General features: G+C 49.8%; 1 protein-coding gene across 2 annotated transcripts in view; it reads right to left on the bottom strand.

Moving 5' to 3' along the window:
• CDHR2 (cadherin related family member 2) overlaps positions 1-15,092 on the bottom strand; it is a 59,134-nt gene that overhangs the window by 37,860 nt on the left and 6,182 nt on the right. Inside the window, exons 1-2 of one of the 2 annotated variants that reach the window (XM_081499146.1) lie at positions 2,071-2,148; positions 1,707-1,765 (exon numbers count right to left, since the gene is read on the bottom strand). The exons of the other annotated variant lie outside the window; for it this stretch is intronic. The gene's annotated coding sequence lies outside the window, so the exon portion shown is untranslated. Of the gene's footprint in view, positions 1-1,706; positions 1,766-2,070; positions 2,149-15,092 lie in introns of those variants that run through there. 2 annotated transcript variants of the gene reach the window in all.

Below are 15,092 nucleotides of genomic sequence, written 5' to 3'. Positions count from 1 at the left end.
GTGGCCACAGGCCTGGAAAAGGTCAATTTTCATTCCAATCCCAAAGAAAGGCGATGCCAAAGAATGCTCAAACTACTGCACAGTTGCATTCACCTCACACGCTATCAAAGTAATGCTCAAAATTCTCCAGGTAAGGCTCCAACAGTATGTGAACTGAGAACTTTCAGATGTACAAGTTGGATTTAGAAAAGGCAGAGGAATCAGAGATCAAATTGCCAATATCCACTGGATCATCGAAAAAGCAAGAGAGTTCCAGAAAAACATCTACTTCTGCTTTATTGACTATGCCAAAGTCTTTGACTGTGCGGAGCACAACAAACTGTGGAAAATTCTTAAAGAGATGGGAATACCAGACCACTTTATCTGCCTCCTGAGAAATCTGTATGCAGGTCAAGAAGCAACAGTTAGAACTGGACATGAAACAATGGACTGGTTCCAAATTGGGAAAGGAGTACATCAGGGCTGTATATTGTCACCCTGCTTATTTAACTTATATGCAGAGTACGTCATGCGAATAGCTGGGCTGGATGAAGGACAAGCTGGAATCAAGATTGCCAGGAGAAATATCAATAACCTCAGATATGCAAATGACACCACCTATATGGCACAAAGTGGAGAAGAACTAAACAGCCTCTTGATGAAAGTGAAAGAAGAGAGTGAAAAAGTTGGCTTAAAATTCAACATTCAAACAACAAGATCATGACATCCAGTGCCATCACTTCATGGCAAATAGATGGAGAAACAATGGAAACAGTGACAGACTTTATTTTCTCGGGCTCCTAAATCACTGCAGATGGTGACTGCAGCCATGAAATTAAAAGACACTTCTCCTTGTAAGAAAATCTATGACCAACCTAGACAGCATATTAAAAAGCAGAGACATTACTTTCCCAACAAAAGTCTGTCTAGTCAAAACTATGGTTTTTCCAGTAGTTATGTATGGATGTGAAAGTTGGATTATAAAGAAAACTGAGTGCCGAAGAATTGATGCTTTTGAACTGTGGTGTTGAAGAAGACTCTTGAGAATCCCTTGGACTGCAAGGAGATCAAACCAGTCAATCCTAAAGGAAATCAATCCTGAATATTCATTGGCATGAAGGACTGATGCTGAAGTTGAAGCTCTAATACTTTGGCCACCTGCTGCGAAGAACTGACTCATTAGAAAAGACCCTGATGCTGGGAAAGATTGAAGGCAGGAGGAGAAGGGGATGACAGAGGATGAGATGGTTAGATGGCATCACTGACTTGACAGACATGAGTTTGAGTAAGCTCCGGGAGTTGGTGATGGACAGGGAAGCCTGGTGTGCTGCAGTCCATGGGACGGCAAAGAGTCAGACACTGACTAAGCGCCTGAACTGAAAGCAACTCAGAGGCTGGTTTTTGTTCTAAACCTTGTAGTATTATTTGGAACGTTTACAATAAATATTCATGTTACTTTGATAGCGAGATCACTGTTACAGGGTTCTTCCAGGTTGTATGGACAATACAAGAGATGGCCCCGGATCAGATGAGAATGAGGTATGTCCCAGGAATTGAAAGAGGGACTGTGAGGGTGGAGCACAGGGACAGAGTGGAGAGGGTGGGAGATGGGGTTGGAGAAGGAGACAGGGGCCAGATCGTGCTGGGCCCTGTAAGACGTTTTGTTCTATTTTAAGATAAACAGAAGCTTGTTTCAGGGAAGCAGGGGAGTGACAGGACTCACTTACTTTTCTCTTAAAGATCTTTCAGCTTCTGAGTGCCAGTGGACTGAAATGGTGTCCCAGGGCTGGAGAGGAAAGGTGAGAGTAGAGATATATTTTGGAGACTGGATGTTAGGAAGTCACATAATTTAATCTACTTTTGCAGACAGAGAAACTGGGGCTCAGACTGATCCGCTGAGGATCTCACAGCTAAAAGTGAGTGTGATTCAGAATTCTCCAAGCTCAAGGTCCCAGTCTCTTCTGTGCACAGAGGGAAGGGTGCAGCCCTCACCTTCCCCCAAGGTCCCAGCAAGAGAGGAAAACCCCTGTTCAGCTATGGACTCAAAATCTTTAAAACATTTGCCCTCTTATACCCAGTAATCTAACTAACCTAAAATAAAGAAACTTTTGGCAGAAAAGTTGCTCCTCACAAGCGATGATTTCTAACCTTGGAAAGTGGAAGTAACCTAAACATGAAACACAAGCAAATGTTAAGAAAAATGTGGCCAAGCCCTCGGCAGAATGTTTGGCAGCCATTAGACATCATGGTGATGAAAAGCAAATGTTGCCACGGAAAGCACACCTACGATGTGCCTGGGCTGGGTGCTATTTAATGCTCACAAGAACATTTCAGGGTAGAAACCATTATACCCACTTTACAGATGGGGAAAGTAAAGCTCAGAGGAGTGAAGAGCCTTGGTTGTGCTTGTAGAACTGAGAAGCTGCACAGCTGTGCTGAGCAGTTCACTGAGCTTCCCTGAGCCTGCTTCTTCATCTGCAGAATGGGAATGATACTTCCAATAGTGATAATTTGGGTGGGGGCAGGCAAATGGTAGTAGAACATGCCAGCTCAGTGCCTGGCATACAGCAGGTGTTTGGGACATGCAAATCCTTCCTTCTGCATCATGTGGGGCCATCTTCACCTTCTGACTGCTACTCCCCATGCAGTCACCACAGAAACTGCTCCCGTCTCTCCCTGTGCCCACCACACTGCCCATGCCCTGAGATTGAGTGTAGAGGTCAAGGACAGGGCAGGGCTGTTCTTGTGGATGACGCCAAGGACTATATTTATGGGTCATTATCTGCAGTGGAACTCTAGCCAGTGCCCCTGGGGAAGCGGCTGTGAAAACCCCTGGCTTGCCAAGGTCCCCAAATATGATAGCTGGGGACAACCCACATGCAGGACAGCAGGGTTACCCTCAGCCAGATTGGGAAATGCAGATGGACCTGGTTTCTTGGGAGGGGTTAATAAGCCCTCAGTCCTCAGAATCTTGTGTGCTGAGCCACAGTCATCAGTGAGACAAAGATTATTCCATGTGAGGTGCTGACATGGTGGAGTTTGGACTCAGTTCCAGCTGGCGCTAGTGGTAAAGAAACCGCCTGCCAGTGAGGGTGGATGTAAGAGACGAGTGTCCCATCCCTAGGTCGGGAAGATCCCCTGGAGGAGGGCATAGCAACCCACCCCAGTATTCTTGCCTGGAGGATCCCATGGACAGAGAAGCCTGGCGGGCTACAGTACATAGGGTCACACAGAGTTGGACATGACTGAAATGACTGAGATTGTGCACGCACACACATGGTGAGGAACAGGTGGCCTGGGAGCTGGTTGGGGACAGGGATGGCAGAGGGGACAGAAGTGGTGATGGTGGTAGGGATGAGGGGGGGTGGATTCAACAGTGACCCTTGTGATGATGTGGAGGGGGGATGCAGTTGGAGCTGGTGGCAGTGATGGTGGCGGGCTGATAGAGGAGATGAAGACAGATGAGGGTTTTGGTGATGCTGACAGATTCCCGGCATCCATTGTGTGAGCAAAATTCAGGGCACTTAGCCCTGCCTGGACGAAGCTAGCCCTGGCATCCCCTTGGGGGTGTGATCTTGGCCTTAGCCCCCTCCTCTCTTTTTCTCTCTCCATTGCCCTCCTTTAGAGGTGAACCCAGAGCCAAAAGACCATTTGCCAGTAAGTGTAAGTAGGGGCTGTTGAGCAGCCAAGTGGATGTGCAATTAGAAGATAAGACTCCTGCCCTGGGTTCCAGTCCAGAGGGGAAGGGAGCTGGCAGGGATGACCAATGAGGCTAGAACTTTGCACCCATTACCACTGAGTTCTTAGCGCTCTGCAGTCCTGGACAGGAAGGGACGTGACTCAGTAACAGGATCAGAACCCAGAGCAGGATCTGTGTGCTCTCCTCTGTTAGGCTTCTGGTTTTCTCTTCCCCTTTGGCCACACCCTCCCCACAGGCCTGTGCAAAGCCCCGGGGTCCAGGCAGAGGTAGAAGAGCCTTAATCAGGGGCTTCATTCTGCAGGGTCCCCGAGGCCTCCACCCCCACATCCCCTTCCCACACCCAGCTCTACTCATCTTTCATCAGAATTTCTTCTGACACCGTCTCCCCTCTGAGGACCTGTGACCCGTCCTCAGAGCAGTGTGACCTGTTATGTTTTGGGTAAGGCACAAAGTCTTTCCCCTGAGTTGAGCCCTCCCTGTTCCCAGGGAGGGAAAAGAGGGCTGTCAAGCCCTTTAGGCCTGAGTCCCAGGGAAGCTCTGGCTCCAGCTCAACACGCCACCCCACCCTCTGCCTCCCGGGTCCAGTGCTCTTTCTCCCCGCCTTGCCGGTGCCCTGGGTTTCACGCAGTCTTGCCTCCTCCTCGTCATGCGAGACACACGCTCATTATAGGAACACACTCATCTGATCATCATGAGGCCAAAGTTCTAACAGTCTGGATTCGGTCACCTAAGAAAAATGCACAGAGCCCATGTGAGCTGAGAAGGCACAGGCTGAACCTGCCCCAACAGGGAGCCTTCCCGCGTCACTGGCACGGCCACTCCCACGCTCAAGCCTCCGCCAGGGCTCCCGCTGGCAGCGGAACCCACTTCCTGTCTCTCCCCCAGGCGCCGGGCGAGCAAGTGAGGGCCTCACAGCAGCTGGCTCCATTCTCCCGTGCTCTCTGCTCTCGGGCATCCAATCCTCAGACCACACCTGTTTTCCTGCCTCCAGACATTTGCATATACCCTCCCCTCCGCCCAGAACACCTTCCCCAGTCTTCTGCATATGTGCAAATTCTGTCTGTCCTCCAAGCCCAGGTTAGGTGTGGAGCCAAGATCAGGCGTTGGCGGCCCCTGCCCTGGCCCCTAAGCTTCTGGCACGCCAGCAGGGGTAAGAGACAGAGCAGGCACAGATGAACAAGAAGTGAGTAGAGCAAAACTGATAACCAGCAAGGACCTACTGTATGTACAGCACAGGGCACTATACTCATATATTCTGTAAAAGCTGTAAGGGAAAGGAATATAAAAAAGATTATATATATGTGTGTATGCATGCATGCTCAGTCATGTCTGACTCTGCAACGCTATGGACTGTAGCCTGCCAGGCTCCTCTGTCCAGGGGCTTCTTCAGGGAAGAATACTGGAGTGGGTTGCCATTTCCTTACCCAGGGGATCTTCCAGACCCAGGGGTCGAACCTGCGTCTCCTGCAGCTCCTGTATTGGCAGGCAGGTTCTTTACCACTCAGCCACCAGGGAAGCCCCAATATAAAGATATATATGTATATATAACTGAGTCACTTTGCTGTACACCTGAAACTAATACAACATTGCAAATACTATACTTCAATTAAGAAAAAAAAAAGAAGTGAATGGAGTTGCCCACAGGCCTGACTGCGGACAGGACCCAACAGAGTCCAGGCCAGTTCCTTCCCCAGGCCTCAACTGTGCTTGGCAGCCCCAGGCAGAGGCCTGAGAGTGAAGGAGGCTCAGCCTTCTTCAGGGCCCAGTCCCTGTATGGCTGAGCCCAGGGCTCTGCTTTGCTCCTCTCTGCCTCTCAGTTTGCCTTCTGAAAAATGGGACTAGGTACATTCTAGAAATGATAGCTTCTCTTCCCCCAACACCTCTCCCTGACATCCCTCTACTCCTCCCCTTTCCCTACCCTCAAAAGGTGCTTGAGAAGGGTTCACAGAGAATGTGGAATTAGAGTGACTCTGGCCTCCACCCTCCGAGACGTGCAGGCCCTTGGGAGTCCTGTCAGGTTGGGAGAGGTGTACCCACCCCCGCGGCAAACAGCTCTCAATAGCCCACGGCTCTAAGACATTTTAGAGTTTGGAGGCACTGGGAATGGGGACCCCAGGACTGCCTAGGGCCTCCAGGAGGGTCAGAGAGGGAGGCTGCCCTCCTCGCCCACAGGCCCGTCCCCGTGGGCTGGCTCCACCACCAGCCATACCACCACCTCCAACTGACCGCAGACTCCCACTTTCGCTTTCTCGCCTTCTTGTTTACTTCTCATAGGTATTTCCCATTTGTAAGGAATCAACATTCCAGGGTCCAGGTGAGGAAACCAAGGCCCAGAGAAGCTCATAGAGGGATGTCCCAGAGGTTAGGCCCAGACTGGTTCCCAAACCAGGATTCGCTGGCAAGCCTTGGTCTGGGGTCCACTTGATGCCACTAGGGCCCTCCTGCCCCAGCTCCAGGCTGCTTCCCTGGCAAACACACATGGAATCAGATGGCCCTGAGTTTTGATCGCCACAGTTCACAGGCCCCAGACATGCCCTTGTCCTCCTGCCTCAGTCTCTTTCCTGAGAAACAGGGTTTGGACAAGAACCAGAGTCCCCACAGGAGTCATGGCCTGTCTTCATCATTTGGATTTCAGTGTTTTCCAGGCCCCTGCTTTGTGTCTGATGCCCCAACCCAGCAGTTCCTGAAGAGGCCCAGGCCCAGCCCAGCTCTCAGCTGAGTCTCTACCTGGTTCCCCAGGACAAAGACATGTGTCAGGGCCTCAGGATGTGCCAGAGCTTGGGGGGAGGGTGCCTGTAGTGAGTAATGGCTGGACACTTCCTAGTCCGGCTGAGGAGGCACCGAGCTTCATTACTGACCACAGGCCAAACTCCTTGGGCCTCTTCAGGGTCTTTCCTGCACTATTACCATCTTCATTCTACAGATGAGGATACGGAGGCCCAGAAGAGTCGCGGAGCCCACTCAAAGTCAGAACGGCACTGAAATCTGAACCCAAGCTGTTGGAGTTGGAGCCCAGTCCTTCTTCCTTGAGCACTGGTGCTGCCTGGCTCAGCCTGGCTCACCCCGTCTTCAACCCCTCAAGCTTCCCGTGAAAGGGGCCTGAGGCAGGTGAACTCACTTCTCTAGGGGACCAGCCTCCCTTCTGTCCTGAGAAGAAAACCTGTTGGATCCAAATCACCTAAGGCCTTGGAAGGAAAGGGGACCATCAGAGCCTTGGGAATAGGTGTTACTAGCTCCATGCTGCAGAAGACACCGAGGCCCTGTGGCCAGGCTGGGACTCACTCCAAGTCCACCCACCTGGGCCCCAGCACTCGCTTCCTCCACCCAGCACCCCCACCCAGCTGAGGGGGAGACCCCCCAAAGCTCATCGTGGCCCCAGCAACCCAACTCAGTCCATACCCCTGGCCAGGAAACCCCACAACCCTGCTGCAGAGAAGCTGTGCCATCCTTACCTGCGCCCCCAGAAGGGGCCCCGGAGGCAGAGGATGTGCGCTGTGGCCAGATGGGCACCGTCTGGGGCCTGCAGTGGCACAGTCAGCAGACTTTGGCACCATCTCCGCCTCCCCTGAGAAATCATTAACCCTGAGAGAGACCACACCTCCAGGGATGGGAAGGACTACTCAGGAGGCCCGGACCACAGCTGAAGAGGGGGTACAAGGGCAGGACTGAGGCGAGGACACCCCTGCTCCCAGGCCCAGAGGCCTAGGCCACGGGAGCCAGTGCCCGGCAGAGCCGAACCCACAGGAGGTAGGAACTGGGCCCCAGCCCGGGGGCAGGTGTGTGGGGAGGGGGGTGACATCTGGGCTGTCCATCTCCTCCCTGCTATAAGATCCCTCAGTGGCAGAGGACCTGTGAGGGAGGTGAAAAAGGCAATAAGTTCTGGGAGGGAAGTAGTAAAACAGTGTGATAATCAAACATGTGGTCTTCAGATAGCAGTGAAGGCAGCCATGATGGGTGCCCTCCTTTGAGGCCCCCAGAGGGTATCCACCCTCCCCCAGGGTTCATCCACCCCCCCATCCCCCCTCCCCGACCCCGGCAGCTGACTTTAAATATCTTCCCAGCACCCGTGGTCTCCCAGCAGAGGCAGAACCCTGACTCCTCCTCCAGCCTCTCAGGCCCAACTATTCCTGTGTTGACATCGGAGAAAGGGAATCTTGAGTCCTTCAGGATGGGAAGCCTTGGGAAGTCACTTCCCCTCCCTGAGCCGCGCTGCCTGTGTCTGGACCATGGGGTGCTGGGTCCTCCTACCCTAGGGGCAGGCGAGGGCGGCCAGGGAGACACTCAGGCCAGGAGGGGCATTCAGTGAGGCCTGGAACAACCAAAAGAGACCAGGAGATGCAAATACCCTCTCAGTTCCAGAAAAGTCCTGGAGGGAGGAGGTCGTGCCTCCTGAGAGGGGCTAGAATCAAATTTATTGAGCACCCACAGTTTGCTTTATCACCAACTCAGTGGACATGAATTTGAGCAAACTCTGGGAGATGGTGAAAGACAGGGGAGTCTGGCGTGCTGCAGAAAAGGGTCATGGGGCTCAGAAAGGGGAAGTGACCAGAAGCCAGGAACTGGCTCTGACCACAGCACCAAGGCCTTCGATGAGGGAAGAGTTCTCCCGGCCTGCCTCAGCCCTCCCCATGTCTCCTTGCCCAGCAGGGCATCCTCCACACTTCCTGTCCACCCCCTGTTCTGGCTGTCCAGCAGCTCTCCCGGCTTCCCTGATGACAAGACCCAGCTTTCTTCTGTGGAACCTCCTCACCTAGCCCCTCCTTACTCCCATGGAGGGCATATGATGAGGCCTGGCACAGCACCTCCCTGGCCAGAGCTTCTGGTTTGGGTTTGGACATGTGACCAAAATTGGGTCAGATAGAACTGATGAGACTCAAATAAAAGACTTTTGTTGGAACTGTTAAGAATAAGAACCTCATTTTTCCCCACTGGGATGTCCAAGCTCTGAGAAAGTGACTTCCAACAGCTGTCTGTCTTACTATCACGAGGGGAAAGGCTACTGAGAAATAATCCAAGACTGAGTTAAAGCAGAACTAAAAAATGGAGACACATGAATTCCTCATGACTTATGTGAGCCCTTGGATATAGCCTTGCCTGAAGCCATCACAAGACGCTTCAGTTACCAAATCAATATATTCCTTTTTCTGCTATGTCTGGTTGAATTAATCTGTCCTGATTATAGTGCCCTTGAGGCAGGAAGTTCCTCATCCCTATACCACCCTACCCAGATGCTAAGGAAGGGGCACAGACAGAGTTAAGGTAAGAGAGAAAAGAGTTTGAACTTGGTTTGGCCAACTCCCTGTTAAGACTCCTGGAGTTCCCACTTCTCCCCATAGCATGATATTGGAAATCTGCATTCATAATTTGGAGAGAATAGTATTACTTCATAGGATTCTTGTGAAGATAAAACCAGATCACTGAAATAGCGTTCCTGGCATGGGGCCTGGAACACAGCATGGACCCCACCCACCGGTTGTCTGAGCTCCCAGGTCATTGAATCCATAGCTTGCTCAGCACACATGCCACTGTCCAGTCATCATCCTGGGTGGCCTTCTCCTGGTGGGCAGGAGTCACACTTGACTTACACTCTATATATATATGTATCAGGCAGTTATGATATGACAGACACTTTAACAGAATGTTTGTTCCCCAAACCCCCAATTTTAAAACAAATTATCAAAATACGTATGCCGTGTGCACACCCATGTTCATAGCAGCACTATTCACAATAACTAAACAAAACATGGAAGCAATCCAAGTGTCCATTGACAGATGGGTTTGTTGCTGTTGTTCAGCCGCTCAGTCATGTCCGATTCTTTGTGACTCCATGGACTGCAGCACACCAGGCTTCCCTGTCCTTCACCATCTCCCAGAGCTTGCTCAAACTCATGTCCATTGAGTTGGTGATGCCATCCAACCATCTCATCCTCTGTTGTCCCCTTCTCCTTCTGCCTTCAATCTTTCCCAGTATCAGGGTCTCTTCCAATGAGTCATCTCTTCGCATCAGGTGGCCAAAGTAAAGGATGCGTAAGCAAAATGTGATCTATACATACAATGGACTATTAGTCAGCCTTAAAAAGGGAGAGAATTTTGACACATTATGATATAAATGGACCTTGCTCTGCTAAGTGAAACAAGCCAGTCACATAAAGACACAAACTGATTCTACTTATTGGAGCTATTTAAAATTATCAAAATCGCAGACAGAAAGGAGAATGGTACTTACCAGGGGCCAGAGAGGGAGGAATGGGAAGTAATTGTTTAATGGGTATAGAGTTCAGTTTTGTAAGGTGGAATGAGTTCTGGAGATGAATAGCAGTGACACACAACAATATGAGTGTACTTAATTCAACTGTATATTTGAAAATGGTTAAGATAGTAAATTTAATATTATTTATTTTACCATAATTTTTCAAAATTGGAAAAATATGTGCTACAACAAGCTTAAAAAGTGAAGAAACCTGGATGAAGGAAAAACCAATGAAAAAAATGAGGAGAATTTAGCCCATACAGAGTCCATAAAACATTTAAATATTTGCCTTGATGTTCCAGATAATTGTCAGAGGTGGGCCATGAATTCGGTTCTGAGCCTCCAAGCAGGCAAGACAAAGGGGGAAACATGATCTGGGATCCATTATGTCCAACATCCATCCAACGCGCATACATGCATAGAGAGAGAGAGAGAAAGCTCACTAGAATCTGGGAGTCGTGGTGCAATTCCTAATACCTAATAGGTTTTACCTCTTGTGTGTCTCCAAGAAAAGGATGCTACAGGATGCTGGATGGCACTTGACATGACTATTATAACGTAGTTGCTAAGAAACCAGGTTCAGGATCAGGAGCTGAGTTCAATTGTAATGAGGCAAATTACAGAATCTCCCGAATCCTCAGTTTCCTCATCTGTAAATTATGGGTAATGTATGAAACCTACCTCAGAAGGTGGTGGTAAGGATGAAAATGAAGTCATGCACTTAGAGACCCAGGTACAACGACCAATTCAGAGAGAAGGCTCACAGAACGTTAGTTTTGTAATGGTGTGGTGAGATCACTAGGGGTTTAATTGGTAGGAAGAGAGATGGGCACCTCTGCTCAAGGCTCCAGGCCCACCCCAGACCAAGGGAGGTAGCCTGGTCTCTCTGCCTAGGACCAGGTAGGGCAAACACCAGCCCCAGCCCCTGCCCCTGCTCCCTGCTCTGACCCATGGGGCCAACAGCTCTGAGTCACTGCTCTGGCCCCTACAGGGTGTGTCCTGGCCTTCCCAGACCTTTGGCCAGTGTGTGGATGAGCCGGGTGTGGCCAGATGGTGACTTTTCCATCTCAAGAGCGCCTGTCTGCCTGCCACCAGGTGATCTGAGAAGCTCACTGGGCTCTGGGCTGTAATTGATCCAGGTCTGCGTCAGTTTCAGGGAGCGGCAAGTGGCCAGGCAAAAAATAGGCCTAAGAGGTCAGAATATGAACTCAGATGACCTAGCTCCTAACCGTCTCCCCACTGCTTACCAGCTGGGGGCCTTGGGCAAGAGAGTACATCTCCCAAACTTCAATGTCCTCATCTGTAAAATGGGCACAACTGCAGAAGCCAACCCTTAGGTTTGTTATAAAAAATAAGCAGGAAATGCGCCAAAGCACTGGGGCTTCCCGGGCGGCGCTAGTGGTAAAGAAACTGCCTAAGCTGTGCAGGAGACACAAGAGACATGGGTTTGATCCCTGGGTTGGGAAGATCCCCTGGAGGAGGGCATGGTGACCCACTCCAGTATTCTTGGCTAGAGAATCCCATGGACTGAGGATCCTGGCTGGCTACAGTCTATCGGGTCACAAAGAGTCAGACACGACTGAAGCAACTTAGCACACATACATGCACAAAAGCACGAGCACAGTGCAAGTGATAGAGAGGTGTGCACAGGAGGTAGCAATTTGGACACACACCAGGGTTTCTTCATAGCCACTGTCTCAGGTGCGTGGTTTTTAAAAGCTTTTCTTAAAAATTATTATTTATTTTTGGCTGCTCTGGGTCTTCGGTGCGGTGCACAGGCTTTCTTTTGTTTGGGAAAGCAGAGGCTACTGTCTGTTGTGGTGCACGGGCTCTAGGACACAGAGGCTCAGTAGCTGTGGTGCATGGGCTTAGTTGCTCTACGGCATGTGGAATCTTCCCAGACCAGGGATCAAACCCATGTCCCCTGCATTGCCAGGTGGATTCTTCACCACTGGACCACCAGGGAAGTCCCTTTAAAAGTTTTGATCAGAAAAATTTCTCGTTGCTTGTCTTTTCTGGCAATCTGCTCTGTGTACTCACTATGTGCTCAGAAACTGATCAAGTTGAAATCAAGCCCTGACTTGTCCTGTGGTGTCTGGCAAGTCATTCCTCTCTGAGCTACAACTTCATCTGAAACATGGAGTGGCCCCCTCGCTCCCCCACCTCAACAGTGTATGGTTTCAGAAGTGACCTGGAGAGCCTGAGCTGAGTGTGTTTCTTTGATGTGCATGTGTCCAACCCCTCCTCAACCTTCCAGCTGCACACACCTTTGCAGAATACAAGTTTCCTTCACCACTCTGTCTTACAGCTGAGGAACCAGCCCAAGGTATTAATATATAAACAGCCCCTTGGTGTCAGACTCACGACCTCCCATCCTAGAAAGAACTTGAGGACCCATGAGACCAACTCCTCACCCCCCCAGACTTCTGAGCTCCTTCCCAGAGCACACATTCTCTCTAAAGGACCCCTGCCATGGGGCTGCTCTGCCACAGTTTGCACAGCTCCAGTGATGGGGAGCTCACCTCTTCCTCTGACCTTTACTCCGTGGCCCCAACTGTATTTGTTTTTATGGAGTTGAGAGTTGCCTGATCACTTTCACTGGGCTGACTTCAGGGAGTACCAGGCCCCACTTCCCCTCTCTGCTCTGCGACAACTTCCCTAGAGCCTTCCCTCAGGTTCTTCTCAACACTCCTCACCACCACCAGCCCAGGAAGGTGTCACAGCCAGGAAGACCTGTGTTCGCATTCCAGCTCTTCTCAGCCTCAGTTTCCACATCAGGAAAATAGGGGGAAGTAAAATAACACATGGCTGTCTCTGAGATGGAACAGGCCTCTGAGCCGTCCAGGAATGCGACCTGGTGTCACATGGCCCTCCTGGGGTCCCCTGCCTCTTCTGTGTCCCTTCAATGGACAGGAACTGATTGCTCACCTTGTCCAGGCACTAAATGCTTGGCGGAGGACACTGGCCGGGTGGGGACAAGCATCCTTGCCCCCACAGAGGGAGGCTCTGTGTGACAGCAGAGAGGGTCAGGCCACAAGGAAGGAAAGAGAAGCCCAGGTAGAGGGAACAGTGTGTCCAAAGCCTCACTAAGGAAAGACCCTGGCTCCTGGGAGAACTGAAAGATCAAGGAGGCTGGAACTCAGGGATCATTTCTTCAAAGGATTGGGTTTCAAAAACCATTGTACACTCATACAATGAGTTACTAGCCATCAAGTTAGAAAAGAAAGTAAAACAAAATAAATGAACAACAACAAAAACCTGCCTGTGTTCACTGCAGTATTATTCACAATAGCCAATACTTGAAAACAACCTAGGTGTCCAGTGATGGATGAATGAATAAACTGTGGTATATACATATATACATATACACACAATGGAATATTCCTCAGCCATAAACAATAAAGAAATCTTGCCATTTGTAGCTACATGGATGGACCTGAGGGGCACATGCTAAGTAACTCATGCTAAACAGGGACACATGCTAAGTGAAATAAGTCAGTTAGAGAAAGGCAAGTACTGCATGATCTCATTGATATGTAGAACTTTTTTTTACGTCAAATACGTATAAACAGATTGTAGAATGGTGGTTGCCAGGAGCCGGCGGGTGGGGGAAACCAGGAAGTGTTGGTCAAAAGATACAAACTTTCAGTTACATAAGATGAGTAGGTTCTGGGGATCTAATGTATAGCAAGGTGACTATAGTCAATAATACTGTATCTACCTTATACTTGAGAGTTGCTATTGAAGGTAGCAAAAAACAACAACAAAATAACAAAATGGTAACTATGTAGGTGAAGGACTGTTAACTAACCTTATTTAGGGAACCGTTCTGCAGTATATGCATGTATCGAATAATACTGTATACCTTAAACTTACAAAATGTTATATGTCAACATCAATTAGATTTCAATAAAGCTGGGGGCTAAAAAGAAGACTACTGATACCTACCACAGGTTGGATCTCAAAAAACATGATGCAGAATGAAAGAAGACAGCATTTATACGGAGAGTTATTCCATTGATATGAAGTTCTAAACACAAAAAACAAATCTATAGTGTTAGGAACCAGATCCATAGTTATGACTGCAGGAAACTGACTTGGAGGGGGTAAGAGGGAACTTTCCAGAGTGATGAAAATGTTCTAGATCTTGATTAGATTTTAGTTATACAGAGGTATACATTTATGAAGAATGTACATATAAGATTTATTTTACTGCATAGCTACAAAGTATATCCTAAATTAGGCTTTAATGTAGTTAGTATTTAAAAAGAAAAAAAAACAACATGTTTGCTAAAGGATGAACTCAGAGTGAGGTAGAAAGCAGGTTCTGGATGCCAGGCCTGGACAGAAATCCTGAGCCCTGTCACTTGCTAGCAAAAATCCCTCAGCTCGCTATACTTCAGCTTTCGAAACTATAAAACAGGGACACTAATAATATTCCCTCACTGGGTAGAACTCAACAAATGCAAGCTTTAAAAAGTAAGTCGGCTTCGAGGCAGCGGGCCCTCCCTCCGCAGAGGTGTCAAGTCCTGGGCTGAGGAAAGAGGGCAGCCTCTGAGAGTAAGGTCTGCAGGGACTACAGCTCCCAGCACGACCCTGATGAAGCGGGGCGCGATGGGAGTTGTAGTCCTAGCCGGCTAATTACACCCTAGGACGCAGTCGGCGGGGATGCCCTCTGGATCCCAGGCCTGAGCAGGACTCTTTGGTCCAGGCTGGCTCTAGCAATGGACAGAAGCATTCTCTTGTCACTAGAGTCTCCCTACGTCCCGAAGGAGGTATCATCATTTCCATTTCACAGAAGAAGAAACTGAAGCTCAGAGAACGACCCACAAAGTGGAACCAAGAGCTGCTGACTTCAAGAGTCTTTGCTATTTGTATGTAGATCATTGACACCTCCCGCGCGCGCGCATACACACCCACAAATTCCGAGGCTGAGGGAGGGGAACAAACTGTCCGCGAAGCAAAGGTTCTTTGAACGGCCACGGGCTCGTATTAGCTTTCCTATTTAGTCACTCATCCAAGGTCACACGGGTAGCAAAGGGGGCGTCTGGGGTGCCAGACCCTGTAAGCCTCGCCCTTGCGCGCCCTTTGCGGCCGGACACTGAGTGGGCGTGGCCGAGACACGCTCCGCCTCCTTCCACCCTCCGCTCCCGCGCGCTTGGT

The sequence above is a fragment of the Giraffa tippelskirchi genome, chromosome 6, assembly GCF_054371585.1.
Source record: "Giraffa tippelskirchi isolate mGirTip1 chromosome 6, T2T-mGirTip1v1.2.pri, whole genome shotgun sequence".
Classification (NCBI taxonomy): Eukaryota; Metazoa; Chordata; class Mammalia; order Artiodactyla; family Giraffidae; genus Giraffa; species Giraffa tippelskirchi.
The sequence above is the reverse complement of the archived record's forward strand: the minus strand, read 5'-3'. Positions and strand labels throughout refer to the sequence as shown.